The sequence below is a fragment of the Musca autumnalis genome, unplaced genomic scaffold, assembly GCF_047663935.1.
Source record: "Musca autumnalis isolate F117 unplaced genomic scaffold, ASM4766393v1 scaffold_5, whole genome shotgun sequence".
Classification (NCBI taxonomy): domain Eukaryota; kingdom Metazoa; phylum Arthropoda; class Insecta; order Diptera; family Muscidae; genus Musca; species Musca autumnalis.
In genome coordinates, this window is record NW_027412088.1 from 71,668,623 (window position 1) to 71,682,408 (window position 13,786).

Below are 13,786 nucleotides of genomic sequence, written 5' to 3' on the forward strand. Positions count from 1 at the left end.
TTAGTGGTGGTCAATGCCATTCATTAAGTGGATCGATCTTTTTAACATTTCTTCCACCAAAATGATCCAGGTCGTTAATTTCGTTCGTTGGCTCATTTTCGTTAAATACTTTAGTCTATCATTGGGGTTATTCTGAACAAAAATTACCGACGAGTTTGTCTTCCTTTCCATCGTTTGAACTTAAAGGAGAAAGTGAGAAAACTCATGGGGAATTTTTCGTTCAGAATAACTCCTATTATCTTTCGAATATCGTTCATGCCTCTTCTGGTCATAATCAATTGTCAGTCAATGGTCGTTTTATCAGTCTAAAAGATTAAAAAATTATGCCCTGTGCTCCTTAAGGTGTCAATCGGAAAAGAAGAAGAAAGATAAGACAATAATTGTTTCGTATATCTTCCAATCTCTATAGATTTTTTTAAATAATATATTCTTTTTAATTAATATAAATTAAAAGAAAACATTTCGATTGACATACAAGATATTTTTTAATTCAACAACGGAATTTCTTAAAAAAATCGAAATGAAAGAAAAGTTTCTCATTTTTTAAATTTTAGAAAACTAAAGAAAAACTACCTTAAAGAACTGTATACACTCGACCAACACAATAAACTAGAAGAGATATGAACGAACTGAGTCAAAAGGAACGATATAAAAGAATGACCTGGATATGGTATGCACGAAATAAAGGAACTAAAATAACTCAAAATCTCCATATAGTTCCATAAGCTCCTTGTTCGGAATAATTCCTTGGAACTATTAGGATCGGTCTTTCTAGTTCCTTTTCCCAAATATAAACTTGTTCCTTAATATAGTTTCAATAGTTTCGAAACCGAAATAGTTCAAGGAATCTTTCTCTTTCCTCGTTCTATTTTGTTTTCCTTGTTTGGTTGATGAATTCTGAACAAAAATTACCCGTGAGTTTTTCTTTCTTTCCATCGTTTCAACTTAATCGAGAAAGTGAGAAAACTCACGGGGCGTTTTTCGTTCAGAATAACTCCTATTATCTTTCGAATATCGTTCATGCCTCTTCTGTTTATAATCAATTGTCAGTCAATGAGCGTTTTATCAGTCTAAAAGATTAGAAAATAAGGCCCTGTGCTCCTTAAGGGGTCAATCGGAAAAGAAGACGAAAGATAAGACAATAATTGTTTCGTATATCTTCCAATCTAATTAAAAGAAAACATTTCGATTGACATACAAGATATTTTTTAATTTAACAACGGAATTTGTTAAAAAAATCGAAATGAAAGAAATGAAAAAAAAGTTTCTCTTTTTTTTTAATTAAAAAAAAAACTAAAGAAAAACTACAATAAAGAACTATATTCCCTCGACCAACCCAATGAACTAGAAGATATATAAACGAAAGGAGCCAAATGAACGAGATTATCTAAATGAACAATATAAAAGAATGACCTGGATATGGTTCCGTTAGTTCTATTCACGGAATCGTGCCTTTGAACTAGTTCATTCATTAGCGACACGAAATCTGCGGTCATAGGTCTACTAAGCCATGAAGGATTTTTGTTAAGATATTTATTTAGTTAATGTTGGGCAATCTAGTTCCCGGAGCGGATCGATTTTTTTTATCATGATCTCCAAAATTATCAATGTCGTTCATTTCGTTCGTTGGCTCTGTTTCGTTCAATAGCATACATATTTCAGTCTGTTATTCTGAACGAAAATTCCCCATGATCATTGTCTATCCGCCGATTCAACTTAAAGGAGAAAGTAAGAAAACTCACGGGAAATTTATGATCAGAATAACCCCCATGATAGATTAAAATAAAATATTGAACGAAAATGAGCCAACGAACGAAATGAATTAATATCGTTCATAATCAATAGTCAGTCAATGGTCGTTTTATTAGTCTTAAAGATAAGAAAGAAATCAGGCCCACTCACCAATCTCTATATATAGAAAAATTTTTTTTAATAATATATTCTTTTTAATTAATATAAATAAAAACCATACATTTCGATTGGCATACAAGATATTTTCTTAGTTAAACAAAGGAATTTGTTAGCAAAACAAAAACGAAATTAATGCTATGAAAGAAAAGTTTCTCATTTTTTAAATTTAAGAAAAGTAAAGAAAAGCGAATGACCTGGATATGATTTCGTTCGTTTATTTCAAGGAATCATTCCTTTGAACCAGTTCGTTCAGTAGGGACACTACTCGCACTACACTACTAAGCCATAAACCATTTTTGTTAAGCTATTTAGGAGTTAGTGTTGGCAAATCTAGCCCCCGGAGCGGACCTTCATCTTTTTCATTTCGTTCACCAAAATGAATGACATCATTCCGTTCCACAATTTCTTGTGAATATCGTTCGATCATTTTCTTGTGAATATCGTTCACTCATCCTGTTTTCATCGTCAAAAGTCAATGGTCGTTTTTCAGTCTTAAAGATAAGAAAATAATCGACGATCGATATAATTATTTTTGAAAATAATATGATAAATTTAATTAATATAAATTTAAAAAACAATTCGATCAAGACACAATATATTTTTTAATTCAACAACGGAATGTTGTTGACAAGAAAATAATAAAAAGAAATTACCGAAATGTTTTCATCACAATGAAATCTAAGATGCATATATTCGAAAACTACAGTAAAATGGCCTGAAAGAGCAATGTACATTAGACCGACCAACCTAATAAACTAGAAGATGTGTAAATGAACTAAATAAACGAGATTATCTAAATGAACAATATAAACGAATAACCTGGATATGGTTCCGTTCGTTTATTTCACGTAATGGTTCATTTGGACCAGTTCGTTCATAAACGACATGAAATGTGCAGCCATGAAACATTTTTATTAAGCTATTTAGGAGTTAGTTTTTGGCAGTATCTTTCATTGAGCGGATCGTTCATTTTAATTTCGTTCACCTTAATGATCCAGGTAGATCACTTCGTTCGTTAGTTCATTTTTGTTCAATATTATGTTTAACTATATAATTTTCTTGTGAATATCGTTCATGCTTCCTCTCTTCATCATCAATAGGCAGTCGATGGTAATTTTATCAAACGAAGACTTATAATAATGGAGGTAAGCATTATTATAAGTCTTCGTTTGTTATAGTTTGGATTTACCGAACAGATTTATAGCGTTCCGGTTAACTTAAAGTTAAAAGCGATTGAATTGCAGGGAGAAGCTTCTTGGCATTAACTTTTAATCTAAAAAATTATATTTTTAATGCCTCCAAATTGGTTTAATTTGCGATTAAAAATTCATCAGATAGTAAAAGAACATGGCCCTTAAAGATAAAAAAATAAATGTTTCGTCGATCCACTCCCCAATGTCTACAGAAATAACTATTTTTGAAAATAATATATTCTTTGTAAATAATATATAAAAAAAAACAAAAAACATTTTGATCGACACACAAGATATATTTTTTTAATTCAACAACAGAATTAAAAAAAGAAAAAAAAAAAAAAACAACGAAATGTTTTCATTGTTCTTCTTTCTACATCATAGCATCTCTCATTTTAGAAATGCCAGAAGGAGACAGAGCAAAAACTAACTAATTATCTATACGAACGAACTCGACATAGTTCACGGAATTGTTTCTTTGAACCAAGTCGTACTTTAAATACACGAAATCTGCGTTAGTAATATTATTTAGGAGTTAGTGTTGAGCTGTCTTGTTCATTATGCGGATCGTTCTTTTTAATTTCATTCGCCCAAATGATCAAGGTCGATCATTTCGTTCGTTGGCTCATTTTTAAATTCAACAACGGAATGTTGTTAACAAAAAAAAAAAAAAAAACCAAGAAATGTTTTCATTTTTCTACACTACTACATCTTTCATTGAAATTTAAGATAGAGATATTGCGAAAACTGCTGTAAAATGACCTGAAAGACCTGTATTCACTGGATTTGGTTCCGTTAGTTCATTCCATGGAATCGTTCCTTTGAACCAGTTCATTTATTTAATAAATAAACTGTATTAACGGCGACGATAGTCTTTCATACTTTTTTTAATATTCAAAATTTTAGCCCAGAGATTTCTTTGTAATATTCCTAAAACATATATTTTCTTTAAAATCCAGAATTGTTCTTTAAAATGTCAAATCAAATGACACGAAAATCTAAAAACTGTTGAAATAGAAGCATTTTAAAGATATTTCCCCGGCTGCATGCTGATGTAATGGGGTCCTAAAACTAATCTTAAGTTTTTTAAAATTACTAATCAAATCGATACTATTAATTAAAATATCGTTGATGATGATTCAAACTCCTTTTTATAGCCTTCTTAATTAAGTTTTATATTAATTCCCATGGTGTTTCTTTGTTTCATTACAGCTAACCGAATAAGCAACAAAATCAAGTAGTAAAAAACCAGTGGATTTAATTTCAAATATTTTTCAACAAATTAAGGTATGTTTTCTATTCTTGTTTAATGGCATCTCAAATTCTCGTACATTGGCCATAGATGCCAAGGAATATGTTATAAACTTTATGCATTTGGTTTTATGTTTCATTTCATCAATATGCATTTTTTAATTAGAAAACAAAAATATGGTAATAAAAAATAGTCCCCATGGGTGTGATGGGTGTGTGTATGGAAAGAAGCAATCAATATAATTTTTCCGACAACTATGTTTCGAATCTTTTGAAAGATTGTCATAAAACTTTTGAAATGTTATTTCCAATTCTTTTTCAAATCTTATCTCTGTGATTAAAATTTATGAACAATATTGGAGGTTATTAAACTCATTTTATTGGAGTTTGTTTTTATGATAGTTGTTTTTTAATGGATTTTCATTCAATTTTTCTTTTAGATTTTTTTCAACACATAATTTCATAAATTTTAAAATAGAAATTCTATATTTTTTGTTTATGATTAATTCTTATCACAGAATTTTATGTTTAACTACGACACACTGTGGTGGTGGGCCCAAGTAGATAAGTAGGCTTAGTTGAAGAAAGACCTTCCTTGTATCAAACATTTAGGGCATTGGAACACAATATTATTTTATTTTTTTTTTTTATTTACTTAAGATAAGAATTCAATTCGTTACATAGCATATATGTACATCCATATGTACAAATAAATGTATGTCGAATGTTATCAAAAAATCTTATTGAGTTTGTCCATGCCCATCCATGAGGAACAAAGAACCAACACGCACTGGCGCGTTTTTTATTTGTTTTTGTTTTTTTAGCTTCACTTTTACTTTTCTTCATCTTAAAACCACACAGAATTCCTTGTACTAAGGAAATCTCCACCTCTATTTTTAGCCTTAATGTTTAGATGTCAAATGCAAACATGCAGCTGACATTGTGGCACTTATATTGCGCCGCCAATTCCATTCGCTGGCTAGACACAGAAACTATTTAAGGATTGCAAGCTGTAAATCCACACATAAAAAATCCATTATAAAGACACACACAAAGACACTGCAACTAAAAATAAATAAACTAAAATTCTCTGTTGATGAAGAACAAAGGTTATGCTGCAATTCCAAGGAAGCACTTGGAAACATACTTACTCCGGGCAGGCATTGCCGGTTCGGTCAGTTGGGCCTTAAAAACTTTATGACAAAAAAAAACACACAATACAGAAGAAAATGTCGTCTTTTAGAAGAAGACGTCGTATCGAAGAAGATCAAAAAGTCATTTTATAGAAGAAGACTACGACCGCAAGCTGTTCATAGACGAAGATACAAGGTCTTCCTTTAGAAGAAGACCACAAGGTCTTCTATTAGAAAAAGACCACAAGGTCTTCTTATAGAAGAAGGCCACGACGTCGAGAAAAGGTCTTATTATAGGATACCATAAGACCTTCTTATAGAAGGAGACCGTCTGTTGTTTGTATAGAAGACCATCAGGTCTTCGTGTAGAAGACAAGAAGATAACAAGGTCCTCTTATAGAAGATCACAAGGTCTTCTCATAGGATACAACGAGGTCTTCTCATATAAGGTTTTAATATTGAAGACCAACAAATCTTCATAGAAATCTTCCTATAGAAGACCACAACGACTTCGTATAGATTACTACAAGGTCATCAGGTCTTCTTATAGAAGATCATCAAATGTTCGTATAAAAGCCCTCAAGGGCTTCGTAAAGAAGACCTCAAGGTCTTCGTAAAGAAGACCTCAAGGTCTTCGTATAAAAGCCCTCAAGGTATTCGTATGGAAGACCTCAAGGTCTTCGTATAGAAGACCTGAAAGTCTTCGCATAGAGGACCACTAGGTCTTCGTATAGAAGTAGAAGATCATCAGGTCTTCGTATAGAAGACCATCAGGTCTTCGTATAGAAGGCCATCAGGTCTTCGTATAGAAGACCATCAGGTCTTCGTATAGAAGACCTCAATGTCTTCGTATAGAAGACCAAAAGGTCTTCGTATAGAAGATCAAAAGGTCTTCGTATAGAAGATCAAAAGGTCTTCGTATAGAAGACCTCAAAGTCATCCTATAGAAGACCTCAAAATCTTCCTATAGAAGACCTCAAAATCTTCCTATAGAAGACCTCAAGGTCTTCGTATAGAAGACCTCAAGGTCTTCGTATAGAAGTCCTCAAGGTCTTCGTATAGAAGTCCTCAAGGTCTTCGTATAGAACACCTCAAGATCTTCGTATAGAATACCTCAAGGTCTTCGTATAGAATACCTCAAGGTCTTCGTATAGAATACCTCAAGGTCTTCGTATAGAACACCTCAAGATCTTCGTATAGAATACCTCAAGGTCTTCGTATAGAAGAACACAAGGTCTTCCCATAGTAGACCACAAGGTCTTCCCATAGAAGACTACAAGGTCTTCCCATAGAATACCTCAAAGTCTTCCTATAGAAGACCTCAAAGTCTTCCTATAGAAGACTTCAAGGTCTTCCTATAGAAGACTTCAAGGTCTTCCTATAGAAGACTTCAAGGTCTTCCTATAAAAGACCGCAAGGTCTTCGTATAGAAGACCACAAGGTCTTCGTATAGAACACCTCAAGATCTTCGTATAGAATACCTCAAGGTCTTCGTATAGAATACCTCAGGGTCTTCGTATAGAAGACCATCAGGTCCTTGTATTGAATACCATCAGGTACTTGTATAGAAGACCATCAGGTCTTCGTATAGAATACTATCAGGTCTTCGTATAGAAGATCAAAAGATCTTCGAATAGAAGACCAAAAGGTGTTCGAATAAAAGATCAAAAGGTCTTCGTATAGAAGACCAAAAGGTCTTCGTATAGAAGACCAAAAGGTCTTCGTATAGAAGACCAAAAGGTCCTCGTATAGAAGACCTCAAAGTCTTCCTATAGAAGACTTCAAGGTCTTCATATAGAAGACCTTAAGGGCTTCGTATAGAAGATCTCAAGGCCTTCGTATAGAATACCATTAGGTCTTCGTATAGAAGACCTCACGATCTTCGTATAGAAGACCTCAAAGTCTTCCTATAGAAGACTTCAAGGTCTTCATATAGAAGACCTTAAGGGCTTCGTATAGAAGACATCAAGGTCTTCATATAGAATACCTTAAGGGCTTCGTATAGAAGACCAGAAGGTCTTCGTATAGAGGACCAGTAGGTATTCGTATAGAAGGCCACTAGGTCTTCGTATAGAAGGCCACTAGGTCTTCGTATAGAAGGCCACTAGGTCTTCGCATATAAGAGCATAAGGTCTCTCTATAGAAGACCTCTAAATCTTCCTATAGAAGACCTCAACGTCTTCATATAGAAGACCTCAAAATCTTCCTATAGAAGACCTCAAGGTCTTCGTATAGAATACCTCAAGATCTTCGTATAGAATACATCAAGGTCTTCCCATAGAAGACCATAAGGTCTTCCCATAGAAGACCACAAGGTCTTCCCATAGAAGACCACAAAGTCTTCCCTTAGAAGACCTCAAAGTCTTCCTATAGAAGACTTCAAGGTCTTCCTATAAAAGACCTCAAGGTCTTCGTATAGAAGACCATCAAGTCTTCGTATAGAAGACCATTAGGTCTTCGTACAGAATGCTATCAGGTCTTCGTATAGAAGACCTCAAGGACTTCGTATAGAATACGTCAAGGTCTTCGTATAGAAGACATCAAGGTCTTCGTATAGAAAACCTCAAGGACTTCGTATAGAAGACCATCAGGTCTTCGTATAGAAGAACATCAGGTCTTCGTGTATAAGACCAAAAGGTCTTCGTGTAGAAGACCAAAAGGTCTTCGTGTAGAAGACCAAAAGGTCTTCGTATAGAAGACCAAAAGGTCTTCGTATAGAAGACCAAAAGGTCGTCGTATAGAAGACCAAAAGGTCGTCGTATAGAAGACCAAAAGGTCTTCGTATAGAAGACAACAAGGTCTTCGTATAGAAGACCTCAAAGTCTTCCTATAGAAAACCTCAAAGTCTTCCTATAGAAGCCTTCAAGGTCTTCATATAGAATACCTTAAGGGCTTCGTATAGAAGATCTCAAGATCTTCGTATAGAAGACCTCAAGGTCTTCGTATAGAAGACCTAAAGATCTTCGTATAGAAGACCTCAAAGTCTTCCTATAGAAGACTTCAAGGTCTTCATATAGAAGACCTTAAGGGCTTCGTATAGAAGACATCAAGGTCTTCATATAGAATACCTTAAGGGCTTCGTATAGAAGACCAGAAGGTCTTCGTATAGAGGACCAGTAGGTATTCGTATAGAAGGCCACTAGGTCTTCGTATAGAAATCCACTAGGTCTTCGTATAGAAGGCCACTAGGTCTTCGCATATAAGAGCATAAGGTCTCTCTATAGAAGACCTCTAAATCTTCCTATAGAAGACCTCAACGTCTTCATATAGAAGACCTCAAAATCTTCCTATAGAAGACCTCAAGGTCTTCGTATAGAATACCTCAAGATCTTCGTATAGAATACATCAAGGTCTTCCCATAGAAGACCATAAGGTCTTCCCATAGAAGACCACAAGGTCTTCCCATAGAAGACCACAAAGTCTTCCCTTAGAAGACCTCAAAGTCTTCCTATAGAAGACTTCAAGGTCTTCCTATAAAAGACCTCAAGGTCTTCGTATAGAAGACCATCAAGTCTTCGTATAGAAGACCATTAGGTCTTCGTACAGAATGCTATCAGGTCTTCGTATAGAAGACCTCAAGGACTTCGTATAGAATACGTCAAGGTCTTCGTATAGAAGACATCAAGGTCTTCGTATAGAAAACCTCAAGGACTTCGTATAGAAGACCATCAGGTCTTCGTATAGAAGAACATCAGGTCTTGGTATAGAAGGCCATCAGGTCTTCGTATAGAAAACCTCAAGGACTTCGTATAGAATACCTCAAGGTCTTCGTATAGAAGGCCATCAGGTCTATATATAGCAGACCATCAGGTCTTCGTACAGAATACTATCAGGTCTTCGTATAGAAGACCTCAAGGACTTCGTATAGAATACGTCAAGGTCTTCGTATATAAGACATCAAGGTCTTCGTATAGAAAACCTCAAGGACTTCGTATAGAAGGCCATCAGGTGTTCATATAGAAGACCATCAGGTCTTCGTATAGTAAATCCCTTCTTATAGAAGATCACAAGATCTTCTTACAAAAGTTCTCGAGGTCTTCTTATTGGAAAACCACAAGGTCTTCCTATAGATCGAAATATTTACAGATCCTCTCGTTTTGTAAAAGTAAAAGTTTCCACATCTCCCTACCCCATTGACTTCCCTCTCGGAAATCCATCAATATGTCATTTTAAATTACGGCATTGATTCCTCCTATCTTTTCAAGACTATGGAAATGTAATTAAATACTTTCAATTTGAATATGGACTTCATGATATTTCAGACCGCCACTCAATTCCGTCTGTCTACAAGTCTAGTGTGCTACTGGACACTAATACTAACGTTCCTGCGCACACACTACAGTTGTCATTGCATTATTACGCCTCAATGAATGTGCTACCGCCTTTGGAACAAACGAACATGACACAGCAGCACGGTATGGTACAGTGAAGATGCTGCTGGTGCCGCCGTCACTGGTGCTACTGAATGTTACCTTAGAAGATGAATGCAATAAGAGATTTTCAGATTGCAAATGATTTGGGTGACAAGAAGTAAAAAAAAATAAAAAACAAAAAATACGATTCGCATTAAAGATGATGACGCAGATACTGGCTGCTGCTGCTGCTAATATCAAACCTGCATCATAATTATCATTATCTTCATCAGCTATAGCAACCAACTACCATAACAAAAATAAGAATAAACAACAACAACAAACCCTTATTTGCTAAAAATAACCCAAAAGTTAGTATTTGCTCGAATGCTGATGTGCCGGTTGTTGGTGTTGTTTGTTCACAAAAACCCCAAACAAATAAAACACAGTGTTGAAGATGTTATTGTTTGCCGAATAGTAGAAAAAAAAACAACAATCGTTTATTTCTGCAATTTATAAGAGTCTTGAGATTTATTTGTTGCTACTTTTCCAAAATACATTTATTTTTCTCTCTGTGTGGTAGTTGTTCTTTTTCTTCGTCTCTACAGTTTTGTTTCGGATTTCAGTTTGAGTTTCGTATCTTTTCAAATGTGTTTTTTTCGGTTCCAACCATTATTGGCAAATAATGTATCATGTTGCAATTTTTTTATTGTTGCTGGTGTTGTCCGTGTTGTTTTATTTTTCAAAGTTCTCCAAAATTTATTGTTGTAAGTTGAGCTTTTTGTTTTGGGAAAATATTCACATGAAATTTGAGTTACACTCGTAGTATGCTAGACACAGTGGCGTAGTTGATTGGGCGGAATTTATAGCAAAGTATAAAAGTGAATTAAAAATATATTTTTAGAAATTATAAAAAATATTGAAGAATAAAATTTTAACAAATCGAAATATTCGTCGGAGACCCTATGATGTATATATGGGGATGTCTGAGTGAAATCGGACACTTTTGATTTCCATTATTTTTTGCTGTGTTGCTTGCTCCTCACAACAAAATATTTCGGTGTATTTTCAAATGTTTTTGTTGGCTATCCGTGAAAGAGTGAAATTATGTAAAAACTATATGCAAAGAAATACTTAAAGCTTCTTTAATATTGGTCCAAATAGAAAAAATATTTTTTTTTTATTAAAAAATAAATAAATAAATAAATAAATAAATAAATAAATAAATAAATAAATAAATAAATAAATAAATAAATAAATGAATAAATAAATAAATAAATAAATAAATAAATAAATAAATAAATAAATAAATAAATAAATAAATAAATAAATAAATAAATAAATAAATAAATAAATAAATAAATAAATAAATAAATAAATAAATAAATAAATAAATAAATAAATAAATAAATAAATAAATAAATAAATAAATAAATAAATAAATAAATAAATAAATAAATAAATAAATAAATAAATAAATAAATAAATAAATAAATAAATAAATAAATAAATAAATAAATAAATAAATAAATAAATAAATAAATAAATAAATAAATAAATAAATAAATAAATAAATAAATAAATAAATAAATAAATAAATAAATAAATAAATAAATAAATAAATAAATAAATAAATAAATAAATAAATAAATAAATAAATAAATAAATAAATAAATAAATAAATAAATAAATAAATAAATAAATAAATAAATAAATAAATAAATAAATAAATAAATAAATAAATAAATAAATAAATAAATAAATAAATAAAATAAAATAAAAAATAAAGTAAAGTAAAGTAAAATGAAATAAAAAAATAAATAAGTAATAATTAAAATAAATACATAAATAAATAATTGAACGGGGATAAAAAACATTCCACCAGACCTGAAATTTGTCGGTATAGGTCCACGTCTTTTTATAGCCCCTTCAACATTTTCGGTATTTTTAAGGTTGTGACCTCAATATCCCAACGAAATGGCTAAACCTTGGTATTTAGTCTTCTTCGGGGTTACAAAACGTTCTCCCAGATATCTGTCAGTACAGGTCCACGTTTTGAGATAGCCCCCATAGAACGGTACCTCCCAATTTTCGGTATTTTGCAGGTTTTATCCACATTATCTTACCAAAGTGACTGAAATTTGGTATTTAGTTTTCTTTGGGACTATTAAATTTTTCTTCCGAAAAGGTAAACCTGTATTACCTTTCGAAAAAAAACCCTTAATTTAAAAATTTTCTATGTTCAAAATCATGTCAAAAGTAATCGAATATTTGTCACAAAACAAATTGAAATTTCATGTTTACCAGTAACTAAAACCTAGGATTTTGCGTTATAACAATCTTAAGTTTTCCCCCTCAAATCAAAATGTCAACATTTCCCCGAGACAAAATTTCACTTTTCAAATAAACGAAAATTTGCAAAAGAGAGACATTACAACGACAACAGACAATTTCTGGTGTGGTTTTTCCGGATTCGTCATTGTGAAACCTGACAAAAACGCACCGCCAGCACAGACGCAGACCAGAAGACCATTCATTAGTTGGCGTTTTTCTTGCTTTTCGCATAATTTCGCAAAATGCGTGTGATACGGAAAAATAGTAAAAAAAGCAACAAAGGCAACTCTTCTTACATACACTTCCCGGGGGCAGGCAGGCAGGCGTTGTACAAGTAAACAACAAGTGCGTCGTAGTAAATGAAAACAAGATAAGAAGTAAAGAAAAAAAACTAAAACAACACCAACTACTTTAAAAACAAAATCTAAAATCTCCAGCATCCAGCAGCCAGCCAGCCATCTACACTGCTAGTTGTGTGGTAGCTTTATGCAACTGGATTAATGCAAACAAATGATGATTGATAGATCTCCACTATGGCAAGTTTTGTATTTCAATACAATGCGGGAGGCAAAAGAAGTTGCTGGATGGGAGGGAGGGGAATCTATTCAAAATAAAAAAGGGTGATAAACAAGTTACAAACAAGAAAATATAACACATGCAAAGAAGCATCATCCATAAAATCAACAAAGCTCCATATTGCTGCTCTAACAGCAATTAAAAACAACAACGACACTGCTGCACTACACTAAGAATAACAAAATACTGAATACTTCATACATATATGACAACGTCAACATCCATTGAATATTCACTACAAATAACAGCAGCAGCCACAAGCAAGCAATACAAACAAGCTAGCAAGTGTAGCTGAGATGAATAACAACAACAAAAGCAGAAAAAATGAAAAATAATCATTAAGACCAACACTTGCACTACTTTGAAACTTAATGCACTTCCATTGTATGGAAGATGCTGTGGGGCAGAGAGAGAGAGAGAGCGAGGAGTTTCCAACTCCCCCCGCCATACAATAGCCAGCCATTCAACCATTTATTCTTCATAGAGATCATCTTCTCTGTGGCAGAGATGGGATTTGAAATGATAAATGTATTGAAGTTACCCTAAGGTATGATGATTTAGGCTAGATTACGTAGGCTAGGCATGTTTACATTTTTATTTATGTTTGTAGATCCTTTCTATGTGAAACGAATTATTTAATAATCTCTTCGTAAGATTCCGTATGGACATACTTAATCATCTGAAATATTTTCCAGCCAACATGATCCTAGGCAATCGCCTGTGTCGGAAAATAGATAGGAAATCTGAAAAACAAGAGCCTTTAGTTCATTATTCCTGCAAGGACTTAATAATAAAGGTTCCGATCATCCTAATCTTCAAAATATTTCTGTCCATCTTGTGTGAAACGGGCTGTATCAATTTTGATTTCCATAGCAATCAAAAACACTTTTCAGGATGCTAGATTTCAATTCCAAGGATCTGACGAAAATCAGATTCTTAGGAATCGAACCCAGGTATTCAGTGAACAAGGCAACATATTATTCAATGCTCTACATGTGGTATCCACTACGAAAGCACGAGAAGAATTGGTTGATGT

General features: G+C 33.0%; 1 protein-coding gene across 1 annotated transcript in view; it reads left to right on the top strand.

Moving 5' to 3' along the window:
• conu (Rho GTPase-activating protein conundrum) overlaps positions 1 to 13,786 on the top strand; it is a 222,351-nt gene that overhangs the window by 10,064 nt on the left and 198,501 nt on the right. Inside the window, exon 2 of the mRNA XM_073957072.1 lies at positions 4,317 to 4,391. The gene's annotated coding sequence lies outside the window, so the exon portion shown is untranslated. The remainder of the gene's footprint in view (positions 1 to 4,316; positions 4,392 to 13,786) is intronic.